Raw genomic sequence first — 14206 nt, 5'->3', positions numbered from 1 at the left:
ACATTCTACAAATTAGCTACCTGTTCTCAATAGTTTTAAGGTCCTCAAAAACAAGAAAAGTCTGATAAACTTACAATCAAGAGAAGCTGAAGGAGATATGATAAAAAAACAAATGTAATATGGTGTTCTGGATAGGGTTTGGGAACAGAAAAAAAAATACAAGGCTTAGAGAGAAACTAAAGAAATGTGAATAAATTGTGTACTTTAGTTAATAATAGTTTATCAATATTATTTCATTGTACAAATGTATCAAACTAATATATTAGCAAAGGGAAAATTTGATGTGGGGTATACAAGCACTCTTTGTACTATCTTCACAGTAATTCTTCAAATCTAAAACTATTCAAAAAGTTTAGATGTTTGTCCATGAATGCACACACATGAAAGATATTTTGCTTCCAGGCAATGAAAAACTGACCTGGTCATTATAGCTGTCTCAAAAACTCTTATGGCCCTGACATACTGATTTATCTAGAAAAGCTAAGCCTAAATTTGGTATTCTTTATTTTCTCTTTGTAAAAGATATTACGGGAACCAAAATGACAATCCCACTAAGTATCATCAAAGTACAGAACACATTTTACCATATGATAAACATAAATGCCTCATTTTGATCCTCCTAATAAATCCACTTACACAGAATAGATGTTGGGGCACCTGAGAGATTCAGTTGCTTAAGTGTCTGACCTCTGGTTTTGGCTCAGGTCATGATCTCATAGTTTGTGGGTTTGAGCCCCACACCAGTCTCTATACTGACAGTGTAAAGCCTTTTTGGGATTCTCCCTATCTCTCTCTTTCTCTCTCTGCCCCTCCCCAACTCATTCTCTCTCTCTCTCGCTCTCTCTCTCGCTCTCTCAAATAAACATTTTAAAAAAATGATAGAATAGGTGTTATTCCTAAAGTTCAAAAAGCTAAGCATCCATGGAGTTTCACTGTGACTTAGGATAAGGCGGCTTTTCAGAAGAACTTAATTTCCCTCTGCTATATAGATAGGTTTTCTATATAACGTTTAGGAAGAAGGTATTCTCATAATTCAAACAATAGTTTATTTGCTCTACGTTATAATATCTATTGGAATGAAAATTATTGAATATATTAATGGAAGAGACACAATACTGTTGGCAAACAAAAAACAAACAGAAAAAAAACAAATTTATAAATCAAGCTCTTCCGTAGGCCTAAGAAAAAAGAAAGTTAAGCACAGTGCTAGGCAATTTTGCAAATCCCTAGAAAATAGAGTAAAACATAGGACTTTGCCTCTGGAAAATATTTAAAATGGAATTATTTGGTAATATGTCAACAGCTCATACCAAATTTTGGCTTTAATTCTGCTCACAAAGTATGACGTAATCTACTTGGTTTGGTTTGATTAATCTAAAGTGAACCTGCAAATATTTTGGACCAAGACCAATAAAATGAAAATCAGTAATTCATAACTTATCCCAACTACTATACAATACCCAAGGGAAGAGTTAAATTTTTCTCCATTGCCAGTATGCATGGCACAGCTCTCTTTAAATTAAAGTCAGCTGGGCAAAATGGAGAAGTTATCTATCCAATCCAAAAGCTTAGTTTCTGTGAGTTAAGGGCTTGTCTTTATGATTTAGCTCAAACAGGCTTTTCTTGGAGCAGCTCGTGGCTCAGTCGGTTGAGTGTCCCACTTCAGCTCAGGTCCTGATCTCATGGTTTGTGAGTTCGATCCCTGCGTCAGGCTCTGTGCTGACAGCTCAAAGGCTGGAGCCTGCTTTGGATTCTGTGTCTCCCTCTCTCTCTGCTCCTCCCCCACTCATGCTCTAATAACTAAATAAATAACTAAATAAATTTTAAAAATTAGGCTTTTCTTCTCAGGGATCCTGGGTGGCTCAGTTGGTTAAGTGTCCAACATCAGCTCAGGTCATGATCTTGCGGTTCATGGGTTCGAGCCCCTCATCGGGCTCTGTGCTGAGAGCTCAGAGCCTGGAGCCTGCTTTGGATTCTGTGTGTGTCTCTCTCTCTGAGCCTCCCCCACCTGCACTCTGTCTCCCTCAAAAAAACATAAAACATTAAAAGAGATTTTTTTAAATAAAATAAAAGGCTTTTCTTCTCACCTCTTCAGATCTCTGAGGGAAAAATGGTTTTAACTTTCAAATAGTTCTTACTAGACAAAGTAATGAACATAAAGACAGTATTTTTGTTCCTCTATCTTTTTAATGACCAACTTTTTCCCTTAGATCAGAATTTCTACAGGGATGCTATATTTAAATACTGAAACAAATATATTTCATATATCCTAATTCAGTATTTCTAGAAAAAGGGTAAATCTCTGTGTGCCCATGTTTGTATGTGTATATGTCATAAAACCACTGCTGAAGTGTTCAAACAACAACAACAAAAAACTAGGCTTCCTTTAAAATACAGTTATTGTATCTGATAATTTATTTGTACACACCTTTCATAGCTGACCCAGAAGGCCCAAAATATTTTTTGTTTCTTAGACAGTTTGTATCTATATTTCAAATCACACACATTAAATGCATGCATTTTATTTTGGGTGACACCATTAGGCAACATGTCTTTTGGCTTCATTATTGAGGGAGTTATTTCTAAGTAGATTGCCTTAGCCAACTCTGTATTTATAATACTTTATATTTATTTTGGACATATTATTAAAGCTGTTTTAAAACCTCTGCATTCTTATCCCACCAACTTTCATTTCTGAATCTTCTTCTATTGATTAGTTTTTCTCCTGATTTTGAGTCACATTTTCCTCTTTCATTGCTTATCTAGTTGGTAATTTTTATGTGTTGAAGACATTACTAAAAGTTATATTTTTGAGTGTGTATATTTTGTTTCTTTAGAAGAGTGTTGAGCTCTGAGGAGATAATTCATTTACTGGCGATCCCATACTCTGGCAACACTGAGACTGGATTTATTCAGTTCAATAATATCAAGATTCAATAATATCAAGGTGAGACTACTTAAATCAGGTATGTTCTCTTCAACTCACCAGGATGCTCACAGAGTCCCAAAGGCATTTAAGCCTAGGACTCTTGATCTATATAATGTCCATTAGCTTGTTTTTCAAACTTCCATCTCACTCCTCCTATTTTTCCCTCCTTGCAGTCCCCACTCTCATGCGAGCTACAGGAAGAAGGTCTATGGCATCCTGTATTTCGTCCTGCTTGAAAAACACATAATTGTTAATGTTGAGCCGCCTGGAGTGCATCGATGCAGAAGGGGTTATGAGTATGTAAAAAAAAAATCTCAGAAAAATGTTTCTGAAAATCTTTCATTCTAAGTGCTCAGCAACTCTTTCTTTCCTTTTATTTAGAAATTACTTCAAGTGCCAGTAAAAACATATCAGCTCCTACAAGCTGCTTTTCTTTTCATACAAACAGCAGTGAGAGGCAATTCCCAATTGGGTTGGATTATTCAAATTAGCCATAACTCAAAATCCTTCACAATGAGCTCAGGAATTTATTGTAGCATTTATTTTGCAACCAGAATATCATATTTCTAATTAAATTTTTCTTAGACTAATGCTAAAAGGAGTTCGCCCTTCCTGAAAACTCCATGTCAACCAGTTCAACCACGTTCAGGAGTGCAAAAAAAAAAGATGATGTAAAATTTATAAAACTAAAAATATCTTCTTGATAAACAAGCAGAACATTTATATAAAATTAATCAAAAATAGGTCATTTTTTTTTCAGATCATAGCAAAGTCCAATGTTTTAGAAAACTATTATTCTACTTTTATACCTTTTAAATAAATATATTTACAGGGCTGTATATAAATAAGATTAAGATAGTATTCATTTCCTTTTTAAAAAGGAAAACACCACCACTCTTTCTACATTGTTTAACAAAGCTGGGGAGGAAATTCAAAAAGACCTCTTTTCTTTCTTTCTTTTTTAAATGTATATAAACAACCTTATTTTTTTTCCATGACTTTTCTTCTCAAAAATAATCCTTTAACCTGATCTCAGCAAACTGCTATAGAGAACCTTTCAATGTTATGAAAATATCCCTGAGAAGTACGAAGTCAGGTGGGCTCACACAACCGGAGGTCCCCGAGGTTAGAGTATGAGACAGCTTTTATAGATTACGAAATGGCGCGTACAACTCCTTCACTTCTACAGACCAAGACTCTAACCAAGGCTTCCACATGCCATCAGTCCTAACTGCAATCATCAGGTAGAAAAATTCCCGACACTAGCAGCATTAAATCCTAAATTCAATCTAAAAATTATCTTCATCAAGGTGCATGTGTCCGAAAAAAGAAATGTTAACTCAAATAGTTGTTTCTACATTTTCAGGGAACACTTTTCCCACTAGCTTCAATACTGCTTCATCCATTTAATATATTAGAGAAAAAAGTCTCCAGGCAAAAATTTTTTCTAAAATAAAAAATAATACAAAGTTTCCTAAAGGGTTGAATCCCTAGAAATAAAGCATTTTTATTTCATTTCTATTGTTCTTTCCCCAGGAAGCAACAACCTTTACACACATTTACTGAAAACATGATTGTTAGTATCAGCTTTTGCTTCCTTATCTCCCACAAGGCAGTAGGCAACAAGTTCAAATTGAGCTTTTCAATACCATGGAAGAGAATGTCTCATAGCCCCTCTTCTTTTTTTTTTTTAATTTTTTTAATGTTTATTTATTTTTGAGAGAGAGAGACGGAGTGCGAGCAGGGGAGGGTCAGAGAGAGAGAGGGAGACACAGAATCTGAAGCAGGCTCCAGGCTCTGAGCTGTCAGCACAGAGCCCGACGTGGTCATAGCCCCTCTTCTTAAATAGGTAAAGTCAGGTAAAGTCTATAACTTTGCCAATGGAAATAATTAACGTGATTAAATTATTTTTTAAAAACAGGCTATAAAGTTACTCTATATGAAAAACTATGGAGTTTCTTTATGTGTTGGTATTATCAGAAGGGGAATACAACAAACTGAAATAAAGATTTGGTTTAACATATTAAAATAGCAAACACTGAAACTGAATGAGGACATTTCCCATAGCTGAAAAGAAATCACAGAACTGGCAGTTTTCAAAACATATATCCCATACCATCTTCTACCTCAGTTACATTCATATTAAAATCCTCTAAAGATAGGACTGTATAAATAAATTAGGCTTCTGAAAAACCTAAACCATAACAATTTCATTTCAACCTTTACCTAAGGAATAAAACTGTTCAAGATTTCCTCTCTGACTTATTAAAAGGTTAAACAGGTAAGTTCAATACACATTTATGAAAATAATTCAAAAAACCTGAAGCAAAAAGAAAGCCCAATATATGATCTTAGGATGGTCCTCTCTGAAAGCCATTATTCTTTTTCCTTAAGTGATCACAACTTTTTTCCCATTTCAGACATTGGCAAAGCTGACCTACTGAGCCTTGGCTGAGCATACCAGACTTCCAGGAAAGTTGTAGTTCCATCTCCTTTCCATCAAACAGAGACTTCCCGAAAGTCCCCGATTCAGTTTATTTGCTTATAAACTAGATAAGCTAATTGAGAGAAACTTGTTTTCCTTTCACCTCAGAGTTTAAGACTTTATAATTGCTAAATGCCAAAAATACTCAGTCAGGATAATGGCTTCCATGACTCTATCACCACTATCTATTAATCCAATTGAGCTCAGAAATATCCCCAACCTTCCTACCCACTACTATACACAACAATTTAACCAAGTGCATGGAAAATCCCTTGCACATGCTGGAGCATTAAGGGTTATTTGGACTCTGAGCGTTTGAACTCAATTCTCAAGCGACTCAAAAAAATCTACAGGCCATTCTTTATGCTATTCATTTCAGTAACATGACTCAGAAACTGACCCAAACTTATGGCAGCATTTTGAGTGCTATCAATTCATTAGGCTGCATGTAAAAAAAAGACCAACTTAGATCACATGATTGAGACAGGCTTTTATGTAGATCATGAATTACAATCCAAATCTAATACACTATATGTCAGTTGTTACAGCTACCAGGCCCAAGCTTCCCCTGCAATTCTGGTCCCTAGGCAGGTTAGCATTTTAAAAGGAAGTCAGTAGGCAAAAGGTATAAGAGGACTTAATGTAGTATAGGGAATCCAAGTACAATTTTTCCAGGAGATGACAGTAAACTGATATTGATAGAACAAGTAGAAATTTTGCCAGGTTGGGGCAGAGAGATGCTGCCCAGAAACCCTTTTCTAACCTGAACTCCAACAACTACCCTACATGAACTAAATTATGTAGTCAAGCTCATTTATTTGGTATCCCTTGAAAATGCTCTGAACCTCTACTGATGATATAGACCAGACTTTATCTACAGCTATCAAATTAATGAGCATCTTTCAGTATGCAGCACTAATGCCACCTTCTCCAGAAAGGATTAACTGATTTTTCCAGTTGAATATGGCCTCTCCTTTTCTAGTCAGCTTTGGCTATTTTAACTTTTCATAAGAACTTAACAACTTATGAAGTCAAGCTTTAAAGAAAGCAAGCAATGAGTATGGAATGATATTTTTCTATACTAAATAATTAATAGGTCTTTACATGTAATAGATTATCAACTAATATTTGTTGAGTGAAAAAATAAAATTGACTTGAGAAAGCTGGCCATCTAAATGAATGTCAAGATGCTTTCCTGCTATAACAGCAACAGCAACAAAAAACACTGAAGTTTTCCTTTTAGCCAATTAATTTATTTCAAGTTAGCTAAAGTAGCTAAGTTAGCCAATATTGGATGTCACAGCATGCATCACATATTGATGAATCTAGAATACATGAGACAGAATCTCCTGCCTTCAAGGACATGATAAATACAACTTTGCCTCTTAGCTATACAGATACTCTGTTTTCCCCTAATATGCCTTAAGCCTTGTAAAATGGTCCAGTTTTTAGAGCAATCACAGTCATATGGCTGTTGGTATATAAGGCTGTTCTACACGAGAAATATGCCTAGTACTAGGCACACTACTCTCCTACTTTAGAACATGCAAGCCTAAAAGGTATCAAGAATTCATTTAATCCACAGGCTGACTTAGTCAATCAAGATATTACAGGTAGGTCTATTCTAATTTTCAAGGCAGCTAGAAAAGCAAACTTCACAGTATTCCATGATAACTTATTTTACGTCTTTCACTATCTAAAAAAGTTGTGTTCCTTGTATCGAATCAACGTAAAACACAGAGGAAATGAAGAGGGAAAGTATATATTCAAGGCAGAGTACTAATGGCTTTACATGTATATATTAAGCAATCTTGAAAAAACCAAGGTACTTAAAATTGGCACTATTATGCCCATTTTATAAATGAGAAAATTAAGAATTAAAGAATGTATACATCATGCTAAAAATTATACACCTAAAAGAGGATAACTTAAATTCTCTAAAGAAAACTATGACATTCAAAGGGGTATGGCAGGAGAGCCTTCAATTTAATTACGTTTTTCAGAAACTATTTGAGAGTTCTCTTGCGCATCAACAAGCAACTTCAGGCACACACTTCTCAGCATCTTCTCACCTGTTCTCCCACTTTTCCTTAGGAATCCCACAGCCTGCAAGATCCAATTCCACATATTCATCAGCTTATCTATATGCTCAAGAAAACTTACCCAGTGCCAATTATGTAGCTGTAACTGCAAGAGGCTCTCACCAATACACTGGTCGATAAAACCTGCAGTCCTCTCTTCAGAAAGTTAAAGACAAACAGGGCAGACAGACATAAAAGAATTCACACTAAGATATGATTGCTGTGTCAGGCACCAGACTCTCATGTAATATAACAAAACAATGTTCTTAAAATAGGGAGATTAGAAAAGGCCTCCTGGAGAAGATGACATTTAAAGTGGAGAATAAGTTAAGAGTTAACCTGGTGAAGAATGTAGGGAAGGGGTAAGGAGGGGAAAATAAATAGTCCAAGTATAGGAAATGGAAAGTGTAAACAACTCTGAAGTAGGAAAAATCAAACATAATAGAGGAACAGAATAGAGGTCAGCTGATCTCTGTTCAAGGCAGAGTGCTACAAAAGCATACTGATCAAGGCAGAGTGCTACAAAATATGGCAACAAAGCAGACAGCCGGGGCCACACAAGTAGAATTGTGTGCTCCACTCTAATGGGAAAGGACGCCACTGATACATTTTGAGCAGAGACGTGGTATGTCATAATTTATGTTTTTAAAATTACTTCTCTGAAAATATGACTGATAATAGAGCACCTGGGTGGCTCAGTCGGTTGAACATCTGACTCTAGATTGTGGCTGAGGTCATGAACTCACAGTTCATGGGCTTGAGCCCCACTTTGGGCTCTGTGCTCACAGCATAGAGCATGCTTGGGATTCTCTCTCTCCCTCTCTCTCTCTCTGCCCCTCCAGTGTGCTTTCTCTCTCTCTCAAAATAAATAAATAAATATTTAAAAATATAGATGGTTTATATTTATCTCTAACCTCTACTAAAACAATAAAATACATTTTTTAAATCCACAAATGTGTAAAAACAAAGTACAGGTGAGAAGGTGAGGGTGATCAGAAGGATAAGTGACATCTGGCTTTGAACATTGGAAAACTAATCCCAAGTGAGATGTGCAAAGTGAGAAGAAATTTGGTTTGCACTTCAGGATTCCCCTAAAACTCTGATATCTCTGAAAGAAGTATGAGAATGATGCCACAAACAGGAAAACATGTTGAAAAAAATTTTCTCACTCCAACCTCCCTCTAGGATCCTGCTACAGTCCTTTCCCCCACTGAGAAAAACCAGGCCACTGGCACACGTCCTACCCCACACTCAGCCAGAAAAGAAAATATATTCTCTAGAGAATTAATTTCTTCCTGAACTAGGAGACAACAGCCAGAGGTGCTATATGGATAATAGGAGAACTAATGAAAGTTTATATATGGTTATGTGTGTATATATATATATATATATATATACACATAACCATATATAAACTTTCATTACTCCATATATATATATATATGGAGTATCAAGACTATATCTCTCTTTCTTCATTCTATTCCTGGAGATCTGGCCAGGTAATTTGTTTGCCACAGTCATAAGAGTAAGGCTTATAGTCTTCTCCCAATGATTGGAAGATTCCTCTCTGTGGCATCAGAGAAAAGATTTACAGATTATGATAATGGAAGTTTTCCAATGAAACAGCCCTGCTGGTTCACCCTATGGTGAAACCCTCAGATGATAATTCCATCACATGTAATACTTTCATGTATGAGCAGAAAGCCAAGAAGCATTACATATCCTAAGAAGTCTTCTGAAATGAAAGATGCAGACAGACACCATAAGCAGAAGTAAGAAGCCTGCAGCAAAGACAAACTTGTGGAGAAGGCTTAAAACCACACACACACACACACACACACATACACACACACACGTTAATATTGTCCGTGAAGAAAGAGAACACTCACAAAACAGTAACTGAATACTATACAAACTGAAAATCAGAGGGAAAAAAGAGATCACGGCAATGAACAATATGATAGCTGAAATGAGAATAAATGTTAGAAAATGAAACTGATTAAATAAAGTAGGAAAAAAGAACATTAAGAAGAGGAAATAAAATATTGGAGAAAATATATGAAAATCGGTTCATTAATCAAGTATGTCCAACATATGAACAATGGGAGTTCTGTATAGGCATTACAGGGAAAATAGTAGGGGACAAAATGAAAATGTGATTCATGAAAATTTTACTGGGCCAAAACACTTTTCTTCATTATAAAAAAAGCTTACCATGTATCCAGAAAAAAGATGGAAACAGATTCTTGTTAAAATATATGATTTAGCAATTTCAAACAAATTTGGGTCAAAAAGAAGATCCTAAAAGTCTCCCTGTGGAAGACAAATTTAGGTATCATAATTTAGGTTAAAACGGTTTCAGATTTCCCAAATACACTTGAATATAGAAAGATGTCAGGTAAGGGGCGCCTGGGTGGCTCAGTCAGTTAAGGGTCCGACTTTGGCTCAGGTCATGATCTCATGGTTTGCGAGTTTGAGCCCCCCGTCGGGTTCTGTGCTGACAGCTCAGAGCCTGGAGCCTGCTTCAGATTCTATGTCTCCCTCTCTCTCTGCCCCTCGCCAGCTCACACTGTCTCTCTGTCTCTCTGTCTCTCTCTCTCTCAAAAATAAACTTGAAAGAAAAAGAAAAAGAAAAAGAAAAAGAAAAAGAAAGGTGTCAGGTGAGCTGAGTTCTCATTTGAAGGCAAATGGGAAAAATCTGCTTCCAGGCTCACTGCTGGCAGAATTCAGTTTCTTGTGGTGGTAGTACTGTGGTCCTTGTTTCCTCGTTAGTTGCCATCCCAGGACTGCTCTCAATTCTTACAGACCACCCCCATTCCTTACCACATGGCCTCTACCATCTTAGAAACAGCAACAGTGCAATGAAAACTTCTCATACTTCAAATATCTGGTTTCCTCATCTGTGACCATCTAAAGAAAACTCTGCTTTTAAAGGACTCGTTTGATTGGGTCAGGACCATCGAACAATCTCCCAGTCTTAAAGTCAACTGATTTGGACCTTAAGCACATCAGCAAAATTCCTTTGTGGCAGTACTCAGTGTTTGATTAAATAACTAAGAGATAGTGTTGTCAAAGAAAATGTTTATTCACAACACTTGTCAAATCAGTAAGGCATACTTTATTCAGCACTATCCTGATGGATGTAGAGAGCACTTGAATGGGGTTTGGCAGTACAGGAGAAAGATTGGGCACAACTCCAAATACAACAAGGAAAGCGAGAATTTATAGCCAAGGAGTTGGGTGGGGGTGAATGGATGGAAAATTACTAAGAGGAAATATCATCAGTAAAGGGGGACTCTGGCTAACCCGACATGACAGGATTCTTGCTGAAGGAAGGCCATGGTGATCAGATATCACCTCAGAGATGGTAGGGGCTGAGGAGAGTGATCAGATATTGAAGGTGGGGGGTTTTAGCTAAAGGTCTTAGGGGACCACTTTAGAATTCTACCTTACCACAACTGGGAGAAATGATACTTTGCAATTTCTGAGAAAAAATTATTTCTAGAACCAAAATATATATCCAAACTATCAGCTAAGTGTAGATAAAACCATTTTTACACATGTGATGTCTCAAAAAATTAATATTCCATCCAACATTTCTCAGGCAGACAGTGAAAGATATGACTATAAAGCAATCTCAATAATTATACTATGAATGAAACATCCAACCAGCATCTATTTTTTGGAATGCTTTCCAATTTTCTTTTCAATTTATCATTTAGCTTCACAAATAAATTACTGCCAGCAGCCTGAGTTGAGGATAGCATGTATTTATGTGACAATTCTAATTAAAACTGTGGGTTGATTCTCAGTTATTTTAAATGTCAAATGACAGGTAAAACACTGTTTTAGATAAATATAACACATATCTAAAAGATCTTTTAAAGCACAGGTGTCAGCAATGGCAAAGTCTTTGTTGGTAAGCAAGAAAGAGAACAAGATTATCTATACATTATTTTGGGAAATACATAACAAGGTTATAAAAATGAACAGGAAAACAAAAAGAATTCTCCTTATTTCCCTTATTTTCACCCACTGAAAATGAGTTATCCCCATTCCTATGTGAAAAACTATATTAAATTAACTGTAAGAATTGATTACACAATACTACAGACATCACAAATCGAATATGGAATATTTAGTAGATGTGGAGCAACTGGCTTGCAATTTTAAGAAAACCAACGGATATTTTATACATCAAATTCAATTTAAGATGAATTACTCATTTGATATTTGAAAGATTATTCTGCTATGATTGTGGAAAATGGACTGCATAAAACTAGAGAAAGCCACTAGCTGGGAAACTAATACACAATGAGAAATGAGAAATAAGGGATTTAAAAAAAGATGAGATGGTTCCCGGGGGGGGGGGGGGAGCTTGATGATGAAGATAAATCTGGAATATGCAGTTTCAGACTTCAGAATTTAAGTGGTTAATGGTTCTCTTAACTGAAATCAGACTATGTGAAGAAATGCTTATGGAGCAAAGCCTTTGAGTTCAGCATGTGATGTATATGATCCCAGCCAGAACTGGAGTTGATGATAACAGTCCAAAATTCACATAACATGTCTGGATGGAAATGGAGAACTAGTAGCCTTCTGCTTCTACAGAGTATTTGAAGTTATAGGAATGGATGAAATGATTCAGTGAGACGATATAAGTAATAAGAAAGGCAAGCACAGAATCTCAGAGTGGTGACAAGATTACAAGCAAAATACTGTGCCTTAGAAAGCACAGAAGAATTGCAATAAAAAGTATGATGTCAAAAATATGAAATGCAGCTGAGAAAACTTAGAAGACATCAAATGCACTGAAATCTCTAAATTGGTCAATTAAGAGGCTATTGGAGATCCTAGAAAAAAGAGCTTCAAAAGAGGATAGAGGAAGAAGAGGCCATGGAGAAGGTAGTTTGGGTATGGGTGAGACAGGAGGAGAAATTAGTATTTCAATCTTGAAACAAAAACCACAATTTGAAGATTTTCTCATGTGATATTCTGTGAGCTTTCACTTATCACAGATCACCATATATTTAGATGGCATTAAATCTGGTCCTTTAGTTCATGAAACAATCAAATTTTACTCCATAATTCAAGGGTCCTTAAGTTTGTTTTTTTTTCCCCAGGAAATATCAATAAATATAATCTGATTCTATGTTTACCTTATAGCTGAAAATACTGCTATGTCTATATATGAATTCTGGTGACATCAGGGTATTTCATTTTTTTATACTTTGCCGATTTTGCCTTCAGAAAAAAACTGGGGGACACTTTATTTTTTTTTTACATTTTTTATTTATTTTTGAGAGAGAGACAGAGCACAAGTGGAGGGATGGCAGGGAGAGAGGGAGGCATAGAATCCCAAGCATGCTCCAGGCTCTGAGCTGTCACCACAGAGCCCTACACGGGGCTCGAACTCACAAACCGTGAGATCATGACCTGAGCTGAAGTCGGATGCTTAACCAACTGAGCCACCCAGGCGTCCTGGGGAGGGGCGGGGGGACACTTTAAAATATTTTTCTTTTCCCTTAAGAAGAGATAAACTATCTTCGAAGTTTCTCCATTTAAATGTAGTAAGCATACATAAATCACAGAAGAAATAAGAGTTCAAAAATAAGCTAGCAAAAATAATGAACTGATTGTTTCTTTAATATGATAGTGGTGAGTCAAAGACCCTCACATTCTAGACTTACTGTTGTTAGAAACAAGACTCACTATTGATCACGTGAGACAATGGAACAGTCATAAAATATCGTCTGATGAAATGTCACTGGAAGATACCCAACAGAGATATGAAGAACTGCAATGCTGTGAAATTCTATACCTTAAATAGAGATGACCCTCTGAAGATTTGGAAGCATGTTGAGATAACTGGGGTTTGAAAAAGATTTAGTTAAGAAGCAAACATAGTAAAAACAGTCTCCAAGCAAAATCAAGATTTTGGAATTCTAAATACATACTATAGGTCATATCTGTTATTAGAAATTCATAAATGTAATTTAAAATCACTTGCTACCATTTGATGAATTTCCCCAAAAATTACCTAAGTTAGAAAAAAAGGGGACAATAAAAATAATGTGATAAAAATGGTCTCATTTCTCTGGCAGAAAATGCCGAGTTTACTTCAGAAAGCAAGGAGACCAGATTATTGGGTGATGATCAACAGATTCTATAGTTAATAGCTTTCCAAAAGTCAAGGGTGTGGGATTCAGAGAGATATAGGAAGATCTCAGAAACTTCCCATATATATTATACCTAAGGGCAATTCACTTATGTGATGGAGAATTCATAAGAGAATTAAGGAGAGTTGATGGAGAAAAGAATCAATGTGAGCACACACACATATATTTTTCTTTGTATCAAGAATACCAAAAAGGTATAAAATACATGGGAATTAAAATGCAAATAGATGAATTCACTATAAAATTTTAAACACTGTATTAGTGTTTAAAAACTATACATGAAATTGTGGTTTATATACACAATGGAATATTACATGGCAATGAGAAAAAATGAAATATGGCCTTTTGTAGCAACGTGGATGGAACTGGAGAGTGTGATGCTAAGTGAAATAAGCCATACAGAGAAAGACAGATACCATATGGTCTCACTCTTATGTGGATCCTGAGAAACTTAACAGGAACCCATGGGGGAGGGGAAGGAAAAAAAAAAAAAAGAGGTTAGAATGGGAGAGAGCCAAAGCATAAGAGACTG

Source organism: Prionailurus bengalensis, chromosome A2 (genome assembly GCF_016509475.1).
Source record: "Prionailurus bengalensis isolate Pbe53 chromosome A2, Fcat_Pben_1.1_paternal_pri, whole genome shotgun sequence".
NCBI classification, from domain to species: Eukaryota; Metazoa; Chordata; class Mammalia; order Carnivora; family Felidae; genus Prionailurus; species Prionailurus bengalensis.
The sequence above is the reverse complement of the archived record's forward strand: the minus strand, read 5'-3'. Positions refer to the sequence as shown.